This window comes from Podarcis vaucheri (genome assembly GCF_965113315.1).
Source record: "Podarcis vaucheri genome assembly, chromosome: 6".
Classification (NCBI taxonomy): Eukaryota; Metazoa; Chordata; class Lepidosauria; order Squamata; family Lacertidae; genus Podarcis; species Podarcis vaucheri.
Window position 1 is genome coordinate 65,969,559 of NC_138764.1, and position 17,202 is coordinate 65,986,760.

At 45.8% G+C, this 17,202-nt stretch overlaps 1 protein-coding gene across 2 annotated transcripts in view; it reads right to left on the minus strand.

Moving 5' to 3' along the window:
- Positions 1 to 7,833, minus strand: part of BLACAT1 (BLACAT1 overlapping LEMD1 locus) — an 80,558-nt gene extending 72,725 nt beyond the window's left edge. For both annotated transcript variants that reach the window (XR_014221220.1, XM_082228417.1), the window contains exon 1: positions 7,560 to 7,833. The gene's annotated coding sequence lies outside the window, so the exon portion shown is untranslated. The remainder of the gene's footprint in view (positions 1 to 7,559) is intronic.
- Between the last annotated feature and the right edge of the window lie 9,369 nt (positions 7,834 to 17,202).

The following is a 17,202-nucleotide window of genomic DNA, read 5'->3' on the forward strand; positions in this document are numbered from 1 at the left end:
GGTGTGGGAGGCAGGAAGCACCTAATGTGGAGGGAGGGGGGGAGTTTGCAAAGGCAGTTGGATGGCAGCAAGCTTGAAGTTTTGGATGGGACTTCTGCCTCGAATGACTGCAGAGTCTATCTGCTCATCAATCTAGAATGATCTTGCAGTGTGATGCCAGCATTTCAGGCACCTCAGGAACGGGGATGCTGTAAACCATGGGTTGCCAAACTAAGGCCCGGGGGCCAGATGCGGCCCAATCGCCTTCTAAATCCGGCCCACGGACAGTCTGGGAATCAGCTTGTTTTTACATGAGTAGAATGTGTCCTTTTATTTAAAATGCACCTCTGGGTCATTTGTGGGGCATAGGAATTCATTCATTCCCCCCCCCAATATAGTCCGGCCCTCCACAAGGTCTGAGGGACAGTGGACAGGCCCACGGCTGAAAGGTTTCCTGATCCTTGCTGTAAACCCTGGATGAAACTTCACCACATCTCTACTTTACATCCCTCACTCAGCAATTAGGTCATTTTAGATACATATATACATTTACACACATACACACACATACACATCACACATCCAGGCAAGCAAGAGGCAGCTCAAGGACACATTCTACGCAGGCAAAGGCCATTGAGGAAGGTGCAAAGCAAGGCCTGGGAAGGGTGTGACCTTGGAAGAGTCCCTGTTCTTGAACCCCAGAGTCATGGCTTCTGAGCACTGTATCTGCTGCGGAGCCTGTACCATTGCCTGCCCGGATAAAGATATCTTTCTTACTAACAAGTAACAGCCTCTGTTTGCATGTTTCAAGCAGGAGCCAGGACACCACAGGAGTTGGTTTAGGAAACAGTAACCTGCCTGTTTCAGAATTCGTTGTAGTCTTTGTTTAAGAAAACTGTGCTTGGGATGTGGCTTAGCTGTTTCAAAGCTTCAGGTGGCAAACCTGAGCTGCACTCTCAAGCCCCGTCCAGATCGGCTGGCCTACCACTCAGAAGGTAAGGGCAGCCGGGCTGATGAGTTCTCACCCAGATTGCTGCAGATGTTCACTTGAAAGATAAATAGCACAGCTGAGGCACTCGGTTGCAGGAGGGGGAATTGTTCTTGACTGTTCAGGTGTTCCCTTTTGCTTTATGTGTTGAAATAAATGCATGGCTGCTGTTATACATTCCTCTGTATGAGCAGCGGAAGGGCTCTCAAGGTTTCTCCCTCACTCGGGCAAATGAGAAAAAACCTTTCATAGTTTATGAAGCCAGGTTTTTGTTGCATTCATAATTAGCAAGATCTTTTCCAGGGCATGAGGCTTCAATAGACCCTTTGCCACTAATTAAAATAAATTCACTGAGCTGTATCCAGCAAAGGTGCCCTGTTAGTGCAAGGACTTCTGCCTGCACAAGGGGACTTCCTCTCCTTCGCTTTTCCCTGTCTGTTCTGTGGGTTCTTCAACCCTCTCTGGAGCACATGGGGGGGCACATGGGGGCAGGGGTGCCAACTTGAATAAAATATTGGGTGGTCCAGGTAAGTCCTTCCATGCCTAATTCATCACAATATGTGGTGTGCACACACCATTTGAATATCAATGCCCACCAACTGGGGGGGGGCATCCATGCCCTCAAATATTTATGGGGGGGCAAAGGGACCTTGGCCCCTAGGAGCTGGCTCCTATGCATGGGGGCAGAAGGAAAGGAAGTCCAGTTGAGCAGATGGAAATCATTGTACAAACAGGATGACTTTGCTGGATACAATCCATATTTTTAAAAGCCCCTGAAATTAACATGAGTTGACCCACCCACCCCAAAACTAGATTTGTGTTTTTCTAGCAACTTGTATAAATAGGCAAGAGTGGTTAGTTTCCTGACAATATAGAATCTACATTAGATATTATCAGCACAGCTGATATTATGGGACTGGCTTGACCTTACTGGCAGGAGAAAAGGTGTCTGAGATGGGGAAAGTATGGCTGTGTAGAATCTAGTTCAGTAGAATGTGGTCCTAAGTCAGTGCACAAAGGATTGCATCAAAAGAGCAACAAGGAAAGCATCATGCTTTAGCCATGACATGCAGGGATTGCTTGCATTCACTACACTACACTTTTTAGAAAATGGTAGCAAAAGCTGACAGCAGCCATTTGCACCCCCGTCTAGACAAGGCCTAGCAGGAATTTTTGGCATGGCTTACAACAAGGAGTAATTAGGCACTTGTCTGCTTGTTCCTTGTCTTGACAGACTGTTGAGAGCAACGCGCAGTCCCGCCATTGACTGCCGGAGCCTCTGAGGCCCTCGCATCATCTTCTCCCAAAGGAGCAGCAGTGCAGCTTTCCTCCTCCTCTGTTTATTTTTTAAATTGAAAAGGGGAAGGAGACAAATGCATGGCCGTCTGGCAAAATGTCAGCAAGTGATTCAGAGAGAAGGCAAGATGAAGGCAAGGAGAGGGAGCCAGCCCACACAGGAGACTTGCTTCTGATTTCCAAATGTCAGCATGTCCTTTAATTAAATGCTGATTAACGAGGGACAGTCTCCCTCACGCCAGAACGGGGTGGCTGCTGGTGCTGGTGGTGTCACACTGTGCTGAAAAGGTTCCCTTCCTGTCACATACCCCAGGAGAAAAGTCTCTGGTGCTTTAGGTGCAGGACCAGGAGGTTTGGGGAGAGGAAAACAGATACTCTGGGGACCAACAATCTGGCAGTTAGAGGACAAGTCATTGGGGAGCTCCTGAAGAGCCAGGAAGCCTCCTCTGGGAAACCAAAGGGCATTCATTTCTGCTCATTATACAGTGGATGCTCAGGTTGCAAACATGATCCATGTGGGATGCACGTTCGCAACCCGCAGTGTTCGCAACCCACGTCTGTGCATGCGCGGGTTGTGATTCGGTGCTTCTGTGCATGCGCAAAGTGCGATTTAGTGCTTCTGCACATGTGTGACTGCCGAAACCCGGAAGTAACCCGTTCCGGTACTTCCAGGTTTCGGCAGTCCGCAACCTGAAAAAACACAACCTGAAGCGGACGCAACATGAGGTATGACTGTACAGTTTTAGGAAGCATCTTAAGTTCTTTCTTGAATAACATCAATAGTCTTAGCGGCATCGTCAGTTAGGACAGGGATGAGGAACTATTTTCCACACAAGGGAAATTCCCTTCCATGGCAGTCGAGGCCAGAGGCAAAGGTGAATAGAGCAATATGAACAAACAGTATCTTTGTACAGTAGCCTGATTTCTACCCACATCCCTTTCTGACCTTCCTTCAGGCAAGCGAGGACATCAGAGTTCAAGGACGCATTCCAGCTAAGTTCAAACAGGGTATGAAGCAAGACTGGTGTGGGGAGTGGCCTGGAAGCCAGACAGAGAGGTTCCCTGGCCCCCTTAGGTAGGGAAAGGCAGCCCAACTCAACTGGTGGCATTGGGGGTACTAATGAAGGGAGCAAACTGTCTGCTTGCACTGCAATGCATGTCTCAAGAAGGAAACTCCACCAAATTATGTGGGACTTCCTGTCAGGTATAAGCAACCAGGCATGCCTCTAGTCAGTAGAGGGCAAGACTGAGACTAACTTTGCGCCCTTGGAAAGGAGAGCGTGTGGATAGGTGAGCCGGCCCCTTGCCACTCTGAGCCAGAGTTCATTATTGTAACAGCATAAGAAAGAGCTCAGTTGAACCAAACATCCTGTTTCCCACAGTGATCGACCAGACACTTCTGGGAAGCCCACAAAAAGGCATCCATCCTCTCCTGCTGTTGCTCCACAGCAACAGGCATATGAAGGAAAGGTTCATATATCCCAACTGGGCGAAAGATGGGATATATATATATATACACACCCTATGGCACCTTAGTGAGTAGTCCACAGTTGATTTCCCCCCATTAATGTATGTGCTTGTATATTATATTCCCTTTGTAAGCAAGTGGTCACCACCACATCCTGTGGCAATGAATTCCGCAGATTAACAGTGGTGCACCACACAAATAAATACTGGCTTTTGTCACTCCTAAAACTACTTCAGATACATTTCATTGGCTAAATCCAGGTTTTCTCCACCCAGTCTTTCCACACTATACATCATGTAATAAGCCTCTATCCTAACCCCACCACCACCACACAAAAAATCTTTTTTTCTAACCCAAGAAACCTCCCAATGTGGTAGCTGCTGTGGGTAGAAAGTTGCTCTAATGCCCTGATCATTTGGGTTGCCCTTTCTGCACCTTCTTCCAGCTCTAGGAGACGGGGTAAGCAATACAGTGGTATCTCAGGTTAAGAACTTAAGTCATCCTGGAGGTCCGTTCTTAACCTGAAACTGTTCTTAACCTGAGGTACCACTTTAGCTAATGGGGCCTCCTGCTGCCGCTGAACGATTTCTGTTCTCATCCTGAAGCAAAGTTCTTAGCCCGAGGTACTATTTCTGGGTTAGCGGAGTCTGTAACCCGAAGCATCTGTAACCTGAAGCGTCTGCAACCCGAGGTACCACTGTACATAGTGTTTCAAGTGCCGATGTATAATAAATACATTACGATACCACAATAGATTTATAATAAGTGCATTGCAATATTTTATTACTTATTATTATTTGTATCCCGCCTTTCCTTCAAGCAGCTCAAGGTGGTGCACACAGCTTTCCCCTTGGCTCTATTTCACCCTCACAACAAATCTGTGAGGTAGATCAGGCTGAGAGACTGCGACTGGCCCAAGCAAGGCCTTTATGTTGGGCAGGGCTCCTCCTTGAAGATTGCAAATGTCCTTAAGATGTCAGCAAGGCAGAAAGGTGAATCACAAACTGGGGCTCCCGGCTGCCAGGCTCTGTTATCTTCTTCTGCACCCCCAATGTCCCTCCCCCCAGTGTCCTGTTACTGCTAAGAGTGGGGGAAGCAGCAAGAGAGCAAAGAGTGGACCTCTTCCCACATGCTGTGGTGCTGACAAATCATCATCATCACACACCCTCCTCTATTAATTTTGTAATAGGTGATTCCATAAATGAGGTGCATTTAAAGCCCCCCAGTCTGATTGAGCCTTCAGTCCAGTGGCGTAGCGTGGGGGGTGCAGGGGGGGCTGGCCGCACCGGGCACAACATCTGGGGGTTAGGGTTAGGGGGCGCAAATCCATGGGTTAGGGGGTGCAAATTACTTGCCTTGCCCCGGGTGCTGACAACCCACGCTACGCCACTGCTTCAGTCAGCTGACCCCAAGTGCCAATCCCTGCCTACCAGGCGCTAGGATGAATCCCTGCCATCTGGAGGAACAAACATCAGAAGCAGACCTCCTGCAGACTGAAGTCTTGTCAAGGCAGAACTCGGCATTCTCTGCGAGCACCAGCTGAGTAGGTGTGTGAGAGTAGGAATGTGTGAGACCTGTTTCTATTTCCATGGGATTTTCCATTTGTCCACCCACAGGCTCGAACATCTCTGGAAGCTTTAACAGGATGCTTTTATGAATTGCCAAAGTACATTGGAAGCACATGAAAATGTGCATCGGAACGAGCAACTGAACACAGGGGCTGTCTGGCTTACTCCATTGCTTTTCAAAGTACCTATATGCCAGTGTACCTTTTATGGTCTTGTCTGAGAGCCCCTGCAGATGTCCTTTTCACTGAGCATTCATCATGACTCATACTCATGATGTGGGGCGATAGATGCGATCACACTTTAAATACCATTTGTGCCTGCAAAACTTTTGGCACTGTCATACTGCTTTGTGTGCAACCGGGACATATCTGTAGCCTCCTACTAAAATCCTGTAACTTTTCAGACAGCAAATGTTCTAGGTTTTTGTTAAAAATAATAATCCACTTTTGCTGAGCTGTAGTGCAAGAGTGCCCCTCCAGATGGCAATAATGTGCTGGCACAAAACGCTATGAAACCACTTTAAACAGCCATGGTTTTTTCCAAAGAATTCTGGGAGCTGTGGTTTCTTAAGGGCACTGAGGAGACCCTTATCCCCCTCACAGAGCTACAATTTCTAGAGTTCCTTGTGAAGAGGGGTTGATTGTTAAACCACTCTGAGAACTGGAATCTGCGAGGGGGTCTCCTAACAACTCTCAGCACCCTTAACAAACTACACCTCCCATAATTCTTTGGGTGAAGCTGAGCATTTTAAGGTGGCACCGTAGTGCTTTAAATGTATGGTGTGAATGTGGCAATTGAAGAAGTGCTGCAGAACTAAGAATGCAGAATGATCTCTAGTATAACTCCAGTGTGGAGTCCAGTATAACTCCATCACCAACATACTATTATTCCATCGATGACATGTTCCAGAATTCACCTGCAAAAAACACTGGTCCAGAGGGTCCCTGAATGTGCCTTCCATAACGATTCATTCCAGCACAGTCCTAGGTGTGTTTACTCAGAAGATAGTTTCGTGGGGTGTGACTCCTAAGAAAGTGTTAGAGAATTTCAACAATAAAGCCCCAACTAGTTTCTGCAAGAATGTGCAAATACAACTTCTGATATATCAGTTTAGACGCGGTGGTTGTTTGAGATAGCTATCTGCATCACCAGAATGACAATATCTGGGTCAGAGATCAAAATCTGTCCAATTACCACACCACCCTATAAGTGTAGAAGTCACTGTCACACACTTACTGCAGCAATCTTCAGCTGAGTGAGCATACACAGTGAATCAAGAACCACATCTCCCGTTTAAAACTCCTTTTTAAAAAAAATAACCGAGGGAGTTAGCTCTCTGTGCTTTGAGAGTTGCCGTTTGTAAATGCGTCATGTGACCATCATGTGACAATAACATTAAGGGATCACTTCAGTGTCTTCCTCTGACCCTGAAGCAGGGTATGGCATCAACATGAGCAGTGATTTCTTGCCATATGGCAGTGCCTTATTCTGCTCTGTTGCTAAACTTCATCCCTCTGCCCTTTCCGTTGCTTCTTGCTGCAGTTTTGAAGAAACTGCATATGTGCCCTCATAAACTAGCATCCCTTACCCATTTTAGAGGGGCTAGGAGAATGCTGTGTCTCACAGACTGACAGAGAGAGGACACCATTCTAGAAGAAAACATATGAAGCTGGTGCCTGTGTTTGGCAGGGAGGAGGAGGATTTGAAACAGCTTATTCAACACGGGTCCCTGGGCTGATTTTATAAGAGGCTGCATTGCAAATCTCCCTCACAACAGAAACTTTGCTGCAATCCTACGTCTGAAGAAAGACTTGCTTGTCCATGGACACACACATACCTCCACTGGGACATATGCTCATCCATTTGGAAATGCTTTTTTACTATGGAGATCTCAGTGCAAAGCATTAAATCCAGAACCTACACACATGGACACCCCTGTACATCACATAACCTTCATGCCATGCAGAAGCCAACCTTCACCCAGAACTAACAGCCTTAACAGGTACCCACCCACTGTACCCTGAAGTATCTACTCAGCCTCTGCACCGAGCACTGCCAGGAACATTAAGAAATGCACAAATCAGCTGAGCGTTGTAAGCTGTGGAGTGAGGGGACAAGATGAATAATTTTTAGATGAAGCTGGATTCCCCCCCCCCCCCGCTTTTAAAAATGAAAATAATAATACTAATAATGCTGGCGCTTAGCTTGCATCCCCAAGGCAATTGCTTTGCATTTTCGGCCTGTGGAAGAAACCACGTACCTCTCAGCAGCAATCCCTGTCAGGGGCCATGTCATCTAACTGTCAGCAGGGTCTTCCTTTCCACTCACACTGAGCATCATCATCATGTTCCTCTCTGAGCAAGGAGGGTAGTTCAAAGCAGTAACTTAAGGCTCTGAGAGCAGGACTGGATGGGTGGACTTGGCTGCGCAGCCATTGGCTCAGCTCCTCGGCAGCTGTGCTAGTACGTTAGGTTGTACATGCCATCCCTCGCCTCAGTTCCCCTTATTCCTGTGTCACTGTCCTGCTCCCTTTGGTGCTGAGGAGGAATTAAAAGACTGACTTCTTCCCCGGGCGAAAAAGCGAGTGTGGAAAGGCAGCACGTGTCAAGTCTGCCCTCAAGCGGCTCTGCTTGGAAATGGTACCCGGAGATGTCCAGCTCCCCTCAACGATACGGCTAGTTTCTCTGTGGAGAATGCCAGCTCCTTCCATATGCATGGATCGTGTTTCAGCATATGGCACCAGAGTTTTAATTTCCGGGGCTTGATGCTTCCCATGGCAAACAGCAGCTTTTCATGCTGCTCTTTATTAGGCCTGGGGCTAATTCTCTGCTAAATTTGTATTTGCCAAATGTCCCTGTTTACTTCTCAGCTTTCTGCCCTTCGTGTCCGTGTCTAGTTATTAAGAGAATTCCTGCTGCCGTAGCTTCCAGTAGCTTCCAAAGATGGCACAACTGGATCAGCTCAAGTCTGTCCTCATCGTGTTCTTCAAACCTTCAACATGCATTGTGCAAAGGGTGAACTTGCCGTTGTCTTTTCCTATTGATTCAAAGGGGCACAAGCTATTGATAAGGATTTGGAAGCAAATGTTCATGTGTCGACAGAATTATACACCAAAACTGAAGTTGTGCTGTTGTTTTCAAAAAAAATGCAACCTGAAATTGCTTTTTAAACGGTCAAGCACAAACTTTTCTGTTGTGAAATAAATTACATATTATATTTAGGATAATAAATGGAATCAAAAGAACAGAGTGCAATTTAAATAAAAAGCACCCTCCACCACCAGGGACACGGGTGGTCCTGTGGGTTAAACCACAGAGCCTAGGACTTACCGATCAGAAGGTCGGCAGTTCGAATCTTCACAATGGGGTGAGCTCCCGTTGCTCGGTCCCTGCTCCTGCCAACTAGCAGTTCAAAAGCATGTCAAAGTGCAAGTAGATAAATAGGTACCGCTCCAGCGGGAAGGTAAAAGGCATTTTTGCTGCTCTGGTTTGCCAGAAGTGGCTTAGTCATGCTGGCCACATGAACCGGAAGCTGTACGCCAGCTCCCTCGGCCAATAAAGCGAGATGAGCACCGCAACCCCAGCGCAACTGGACTTAACGGTCAGGGATCCCTTTTTACCCCCCACCACCAGTAGCAGGACAGGAGCAATAGCCAGGTCAACTGCAAAGTAGATAAAACTTTTGCTACCATCTTCCTGCTTTGTTTTGCTACTGCTCCAACCTGAAGGGAAAGGAAAGATGTCAGACCACCTCTGGAGGACACTTGGACCCACCCACCACTGATTTGTAACAGCTGGCCTTGACACCAGGCTTCAGGGAGGGCTGGGGAGGTTAAAGGGGGGAAGTCGTTGGTTCGATGTAAATGATTTTTGGACTGGGGGAATTGAGGTTTTGTTTATTTTTGTTTATTTGCTAATTAGGGGTGAGAGTATTGCTTTGTTTGTTATTTTTATTTATGTGTTAGTTAGTTAGTGGGTCACAGTATTGCTTTGTGTATTATTTGAATATGTTTTTTATGAATGTTATGTTACCGGTATATGAAACACTAGTGTATTATATGACACACCCCTCCCACTTCCCCCCCCCAATGGTATTATGCATTGTATATCTATTTTTTGTTTTTCGGCTGTGTGTTGCTTGGAGACCTTTGGATGACAAGTGACTAATAAGTCTAATAAGATCACAAAAAATATGTATTCAGCTCTTTGTGCCAGTAGCAAAGTCATTATTCAGGAAAGAAAACTGAGTGGAGTCCAGAGCAGTGGGAACAGAGTACCACTCTGAGACAGGGCTTCACTTTTTTGCTCCTCTCCCCTCTGTACACCCCCAAAATCTATTGTGGAGGCTCTCCTAACCCACTGAAACCAAATGTGAGATTGTTGCAAGGAGGAAAGGAAAGTCCCACTGTGTGAGCAGAAGTCTGTTCCTCTCACACACAACAGCACTGGATACAACTCACAACCCCTCAGGACTGGAGAGTTTTCACTGTTTTGTTATTGACACAGTAATAGTGAATTTATGCTGGACTGTCTACACATCATTCTGCTATTTTAGTCATTCTGTGATGCTTCCTCAATGCTACCACATTAGCGCCATCTAGAGGGATGTTCTTGCCCTGAAACTTTTGCAGGTGCCAACAGTATTGAAATTGGGTTTGCTTCTAACCACCCCAATATCACCATGAGCACAAATAACCATGAATGAACAATAAAAAGGATGTCTGGATGGCCCCCTGTTATTTGTTGCAATTTTTCTTTGGCTTATCATGAGGTGCTAACATTAAACTAGGAATGATAGTGTGTGTTGGCAGGCCATAAGACCAACAACAGCTCAATTCTATTTTTTCAAGCTCCTTTCAATGTCACAAGTCCCATCAAAGTTCTGCCTCCTGGTGGCACATGTGGTATTATGGGTAATACAGGATTTGGGCTATACCAATCATCTATCTTACCACGTACAATCTCCTGGTATCTATGTGGATGCTTGGCGAGGCTCCCCAGTAATCAATGCTACTGTGCCTCAAATGTGAATATGGTTTGGTCATCCTGGTGGCTTCTGGCACCAGACCCACCGGCAGACTAACTCCATGTTACAAAGAAGTCTGCAAATGAGACATGAAGGTTTGCAACACCAACCACTTGCAGATGACCGTTGTGCCTGAAGACAGACAGTCAGGTTGTCAGAGTCAGTGGCCAGAGAAGGAATGACAACTGGGAGGAGCGCAGGCAGAAGAAATACCATGATGCAGCAGCAGCAGCACAACTGGACGCCTTCATCTGCCCCAGCTGCAACAAAACATGTCTCTCCCATATTGGTCTCTACAGCTACAGCAGGCGCTGTAATTCTCCAATGGTTTGACTTCACCCCCAAAGGTGCACTCCTCCATTGTCTCCCGGGACAGACGGATGCCAACAATATTAACCAGCCTTTGGACAAATTCTCAGGAGAAGCATCCATGAATGGAAGCAACCAACGGATTCAAAATGCAAGGAATGAGATTCTAACTAAACATTAGGAAGAGCTTTCTCATGGGAAGAGCTATTCAGCAGTGCACCGGATAGCCTCGGAAGGTGCTGGACTCTCCTCCATTGCAGGTTTTGGTAGCAGGTTGTGTGGAGCAGCAGCAGTGCTTAATTGTCCTCCTGGTGGGTGCATTGGTGCTGCTTACCAGGAGGAAGGGGTTGGAGCAAAGTGGGAAGGGAGTTAGTACCAGTGGAGTCAATCCAGCACTCTTGCCAGTGGATTTGCTCCTGCTGCACCTCCCACTTTCCCTCTCGGGAAGCAGCAGTGACTCAGCTGTTGGGAGTTCAGATAAGCACAGCCAGCCACCCCACCATGCCAACCACTGCTACCAAGCAGGACGGTAACAGTATTTTGGATGACAGCAGTTTTTCATCAACTAGCACACTCTACTTGGAATGTAGATTAGCAAAAGTGGAGATAAAAGGGCAAGACCTGCAGCTAGAGAGTTCAGTTTCAGCATTATCAGAAGACTGAACTCTTCTGTGCCCATAAATAATAGGCCTTTTCAAAATTCATTTTTTACTGCAGTCCCTGGTGAGGCTTTCTGTGATTTCTTTATCAATATGCATGAGAAGTACGTGCCAAGGATGTATGTGCTGTTTGTTTAGCATCTCATTTTCTGGACTCAAAATATCACCTCCTCTGGGACTTGCTCCAAAATGCAGGTTTAGCAGCAGGTCCTCTGCTGTTACTTGCCATGCCACCTAATTGCCTAGATGCCTGCTAGGAATTTGTTTCACAGCAGGTGCTTGAGACTAACCGCCAATGGGGAACAGCAACCTAAAATAGTGGCATCAACGATGAAGGTCTTTCTAATAGCAGTGGCTGGTGTACATCAGTTCTTGTTGGGTAGAAGGCAGGGAATCCAACAGTAGGGGGAGCCAGAGCCAAAGACAGGCAAAACCAACAAGTTTTGTCTCATCCTCCACCCTGCTGCGCTTTACAAGGGCAACACCGGCACTAAGGAGGAGGAAGGTGAGAGTCAATGCCATCCTCTGGACTGATGGTAAGTAAGAAGGCATCAGGTGGGAGCCCTTCAGGTCTTGGGCTCCTAATCCCTTCAGCCAGCATAGCCAGTGCCCAGAGATGATGGGAGCTACATTGCAACAATTAGCTTTAGCTCTTTGACAAGTTGGGATGTGGGTGGTGCTGTGAGTTAAACCACAGAGCCTAGGACTTGCCAATCGAAAGGTCGGTGGTTCTAATCCCCACGACAGGGTGAGCTCCCTTTGCTCGGTCCCTGCTTCTGCCAACCTAGCAGTTCGAAAGCATGCCAAAGTGCAAGTAGATAAATAGGTACTGCTCCGGTGGGAAGGTAAACAGTGTTTCCATGCGCTGCTCTGTTTCGCCAGAAGTGGCTTAGTTATGCTGCCCACATGACCCGGAAGCTGTACGCCAGCTCCCTCGGCAAATAAAGTGAGATGAGCACCTCAACCCCAGAGTTGGCCACGACTGGACCTAATGGACCTAACTGGACCTTTACCTTTACCTTTACCTTGACAAGTTGGGAACAGTTTACCTATGAGATTGCCTTACCGTTTCAATCTGAGGAACTGGTACAGTTACAGGTGCCACCACAATCCCTGTTCCAGATTTGTAAGATTAGTTTAGCGTGGCATCACTTAACCTTGGGAATCTCTTCCTCTTGATATCAGGCAGGTGCTTTCACTGTATTCATTTGGCACCTGTTAAAAACATTTGTGTGCAGACAAACCTACCCAGGTATTTAGAATACTGATGTGTGTCAGTCAACATATTATACATTTTAGAAACCAAACTCTTCACTTCAGAAATGTGCTAAATTCTGTGAACAATTCAAAACCTTCTTTGGAGCATGTGTGGCCTTCTGAATCTTTGGTTGTTGTTGTTTAGTCGTGTCCGACTCTTCGTGACGCCATGGACCAGAGCACGCCAGGCACTCCTGTCTTCCACTGCCTCCCGCAGTTTGGTCAAACTCATTTTAGTAGCTTCGAGAACACTGTCCAGCCATCTCCTCCTCTGTCGTCCCCTTCTCCTTGTGAATCCTTGGTAGTGAACCTAAAATGCCACACGGTGGCAGCATTTCCATACATTAAGTGTCCTGTTGCCTGTTCCGATACTCAGCTAAGGGCCCTTCAAGGCATTTTCCAATAAATCGTGTGAATTGGATTATGTGAAGAGGGCAATTAACAGCTCAGTCCTAGGCATACTTATCTATGAGTTGGCAGGTAAATGTACATTGAATTAGAGTCCATTGAGCACAGTGGGGCTTAATATGCATAGCATCACAGTCTACAACGCACTGTCCAGGTAGGTTGAAGGTGAGAGACGAGCTCTAGGCAAGCAGTCATTATAAGGAGAAAAGCAAGCTAATAAGCAACCTTACCTAGCTGGTTTTGTGCAGTTGGGCAACACTTCTTCGGAGCAAATGAAAATATTGTTATGGCTGCTGGCCAGCTATTCATTGTGTCTCGCAGATTTCTGCTTAATGACCCAGGAATGATGGCTGGGAGATGTTGCCTGAAAGGGAGCTAATGGTTAGGAAAGAGTTGAGAACTCTTTTGAGGGTGAGTTTTCAGAGCTTTGAAAGGTGACGCACCTTTTCCCCTGGCCTCCTTCCTCAAGCTGGTGCTCTCTGGCCTATAACGCCCATCATTTCTGACCTTTGGCCATGTTGACAGCAGTTGGAGTCCAACAACATCTGGAGGTGGCTGATGACGCTAGCATTGTATGTGAAGGAACAAGGAGAGTGAGTACACCAGAGCTTTCCAAACTTTTCATGCTGGTGACACATTTTTTAGGCATGCATCATTTTATGACACAATAATTCAGTTTTACTAGCAAACTGGAGGTTAAACCAACCCCTTTCCAACCCCAGGAGGAGCGTGGGGAGTGTCTGAGTGACACACCTACACACTACAGCCAACATATTAATGTGTTGTAACACACAGTTTGGAAAGCTCTGGTGTACACCCTAGATGAAATATGAGGGTGACTGGTTTGAGTTTTGATTTGCTGCAGAGTTGATTGGTGTTCCTGACATATAGCCAGTGTTGTTGATTCATCCTCTATACTGCTTTGAAGTATAGTGTCTGGATCAAGGGAAGTAGTAGTCTTGGGACTCAAATAGTCTTGGGAGCTGCAAACAAAACGTTTTAAATGTGTTGTAAAGTGCAATATACAAGTGTGACACTAGATGGTGACACTGTGCCATGCAAAATTCAATGTATTTTTCAAAATGTTGTTTAAAAAAGCATTTTCACAGTGTTTCTTATATCTCTGTAGATTCCACCTTGCTGTATTCTGCCTTGGTCAGTCCACACCTGGAATACTGTTTCCAGTTCTTGGAGCTATATAATTTAAGAAGAATATTGACAAGCTGGAACATGTACCGAGGAGGGTGACCAAGACGATCAAGGGTCTGGAAACCTTATGAGGAACAGTTGTCTTTTATAGGTAATTTTAATGTTTTAATTGTTATTTTTCTAAGCCGCTCTGAGTTCTCATCACAATCAAGAGGTGTTTAAATTGTGTTAATTAATTAATTAAAATAGACTTAAGTTATTTGTCTGTTAATTGCAAGTGGGTCTACTCACGACTAACACTCAATATCACCCACTATTTCTTTGTCCTCAAGCTTGGAATCTACCCATCCAGACTTCTGCAGCACAAACATCAGAAAACAAACAAATACTGAACATTAAAGCATGGTGAATTGTGTCCCATCCATATGGAAATACTTGTTTCCCGAATAAATTTGTTCCCTGTATAAACTTTCCCACCCAGCATTATTCCTGAACCAGTGTTGAAGGGGCTTTCACCACTTCTTCAAACGCAACCCGAGCCTTCCTGTATCTGAGCCCATTATCACAATGGCACTGTCTAATTACATACATGAGATTCTAATATGTAATTTCCCATTCCTGGAGCAACAGCCGAGTTTAAGCCTTATATGAACGAACCTATTGTTCGCTTCAAAGGATTCTGGAGGAGATGGTTTCCCCATACAGGTGTGGTGTTGCCTCTGCCTTCAAAGGAATTCTCCCTTATTAAGGGGGAAAAGGAGTCCTGTCTGATACACAGGCTTCTCAGATTAGCTCTATGAACATCTTTTTAGAGTAATTCTTACTATCACAATAGACATACCTACAAAAAAACACAACAGCCATAAAATACAGGGAACTGTGAGGTGTTTCCAGGTGGGAGTTCAGTGTGGAATCAGGGCTGCTCATCCACACAAGGTTTTTTCAGAGTCTGCAAATATCTTCCTCATCAAAATTCCAACCTGTGTCTTTGTTGTTGTTGTTGTTGTTGTTGTTTGTTGTTTACACTTCATACAAATTTGGAAATGTGGAAATCCAGTGAGTAGAAAAAATAACCTGTTATGCATTTGCAGTCTCTGTTAGTGTGAAAACTTGTTTGGTGCCTTTGGGGTGGGTGGCTGCTGTGCTATGTCAATGGACAGACCCCAAGGCCGTTTGCTCATTGCCTGGGCAAAACCATGCCATTTTGCTCCTGAACGCTCAAGTAATGCAAGTGTTCCTATTTCCACCGACTGTCATGTGCTGAAGGCATGTTTGAATGTTAAGAAACCAGTTAGGAAGAGCTTCTTGTCCCAAGATCTCCCTGTGCTACATGTGAGAGATTGCTTTGGAGACTAATGCAATACATACTTTTTTATCATAAAAACAACAACAAGGTTTTGCACAATACCTCTTTCTCACTCTTGAGCAAGACTAAGTCAGGTAAATATTGCTGTTGAGCATGACCTCAGTATTAAAAGCCATTATTCAAGAAACCCAGATGGAAATTGCCCTCCCTTTTCAAAAAACAGAAGCTTCTAGGAACATAGGAAGCTCCTTCATACTAAGTCAAACTATTTGTCCATCTAGTATTGTCTACACTGACTGGCAGTTCCACAATTTCTGGCAGGAATTTCTCCCAGCCCTACCTGGAGGTTGAACAAGGGATTGTCTGCTTGCAGGTCAGATCCTCTACCATTAAGCTAGGGTATTCTTCCCCTGTTTCTGCCTCTTGTGAAATAGGACAGCTAAGGCTGGTAACATTTGCTCTTGCACTCTTCTGTCCTTCCTGGGATTTTTTTCTCCCTAAAGAAAAGGTGCACAGGTCTATGCATACCTGCCAGAGAAAAAGGCAAGGGAAGGGCCAAAAAGCCACCTCTGGACTTTATGAACTTCAGATTAACTTCAAGTATTTTTGTACAGTGCAGCTCCCATTGTCTTTAAAACACGTGCACAGAATTTATACCCCAGCTTTTTATCTCAGGAGCTCACAGTGCCATACATAGTTCATGGAATAACAGAATTGTTGATTACATGCTTTAATGGCTGTTACTAATGACAAATGAGAGGTAATTCCTTCGATTTCTGCTCCTGTGTAATTAATTCTTCTGTGATTAAGAATTTAAAAGTTAACCAATTTCCCTATAAATAAACAAGAACAGCTTTGGGAAAAGAGAAAAATACTGCATGTGCAGGACTGTGATACATTAGCTCAGAGGAGAACTGCTGGGGTGTAACAGCTGATGCACTTTCCTTTTCCTTTTTTAGTGACAAATAGGCCCCATACCCCCAAAGCAGAGACATCATCTTGCCAACCAAGGTCCATATAGTTAAAGCTATGGTTTTCCCAGTAGTGATGTATGGAAGTGAGAGCTGGACCATAAAGAAGGCTGATCGTCGAATAATTGATGCTTTTGAATTATGGTGCTGGAGGAGACTCTTGAGAGTCCCATGGACTGCAAGAAGATAAAACCTATCCATTCTGAAGGAAATCAGCCCTGAGTGCTCACTGGAAGGACAGATCCTGAAGCTGAGGCTCCAATACTTTGGCCACCTCCTGAGAAGAGAAGACTCCCTGAAAAAGACCCTGATGTTGAGAAAGATGGAGGGCACAAGGAGAAGGGGACGACAGAGGACGAGATGGTTGGATAGTGTTCTCGAAGCTACCAGCATGAGTTTGACCGAACTGTGGGAGGCAGTGGAAGACAGGAGTGCCTAGCATGCTCTGGTCCATGGGGTCACGAAGAGTCAGACACGACTAAACAACAACAACAACAAAGTATACTAGTTTTAATAAGTGTTGCAAGATTTAGACTGGGAAGTACTCTAAACCTCCTGAGAAGAGAAGACTCCCTGAAAAAGACCCTGATGTTGAGAAAGATGGAGGGCACAAGGAGAAGGGGACAACAGGGGATGAGATGGTTGGACAGTGTTCTCGAAGCTACAAACATGAGTCTGACCAAACTGCGGGAGGCAGTGGAAGACAGGAGTGCCTGGCGTTCTCTGGTCCATGGGGTCACGAAGAGTCGGACACAACTAAATGACTAAACAACAACAAAGGCCCCATACTTTAAAAAACCATTGGTTCATGCAGCCTTT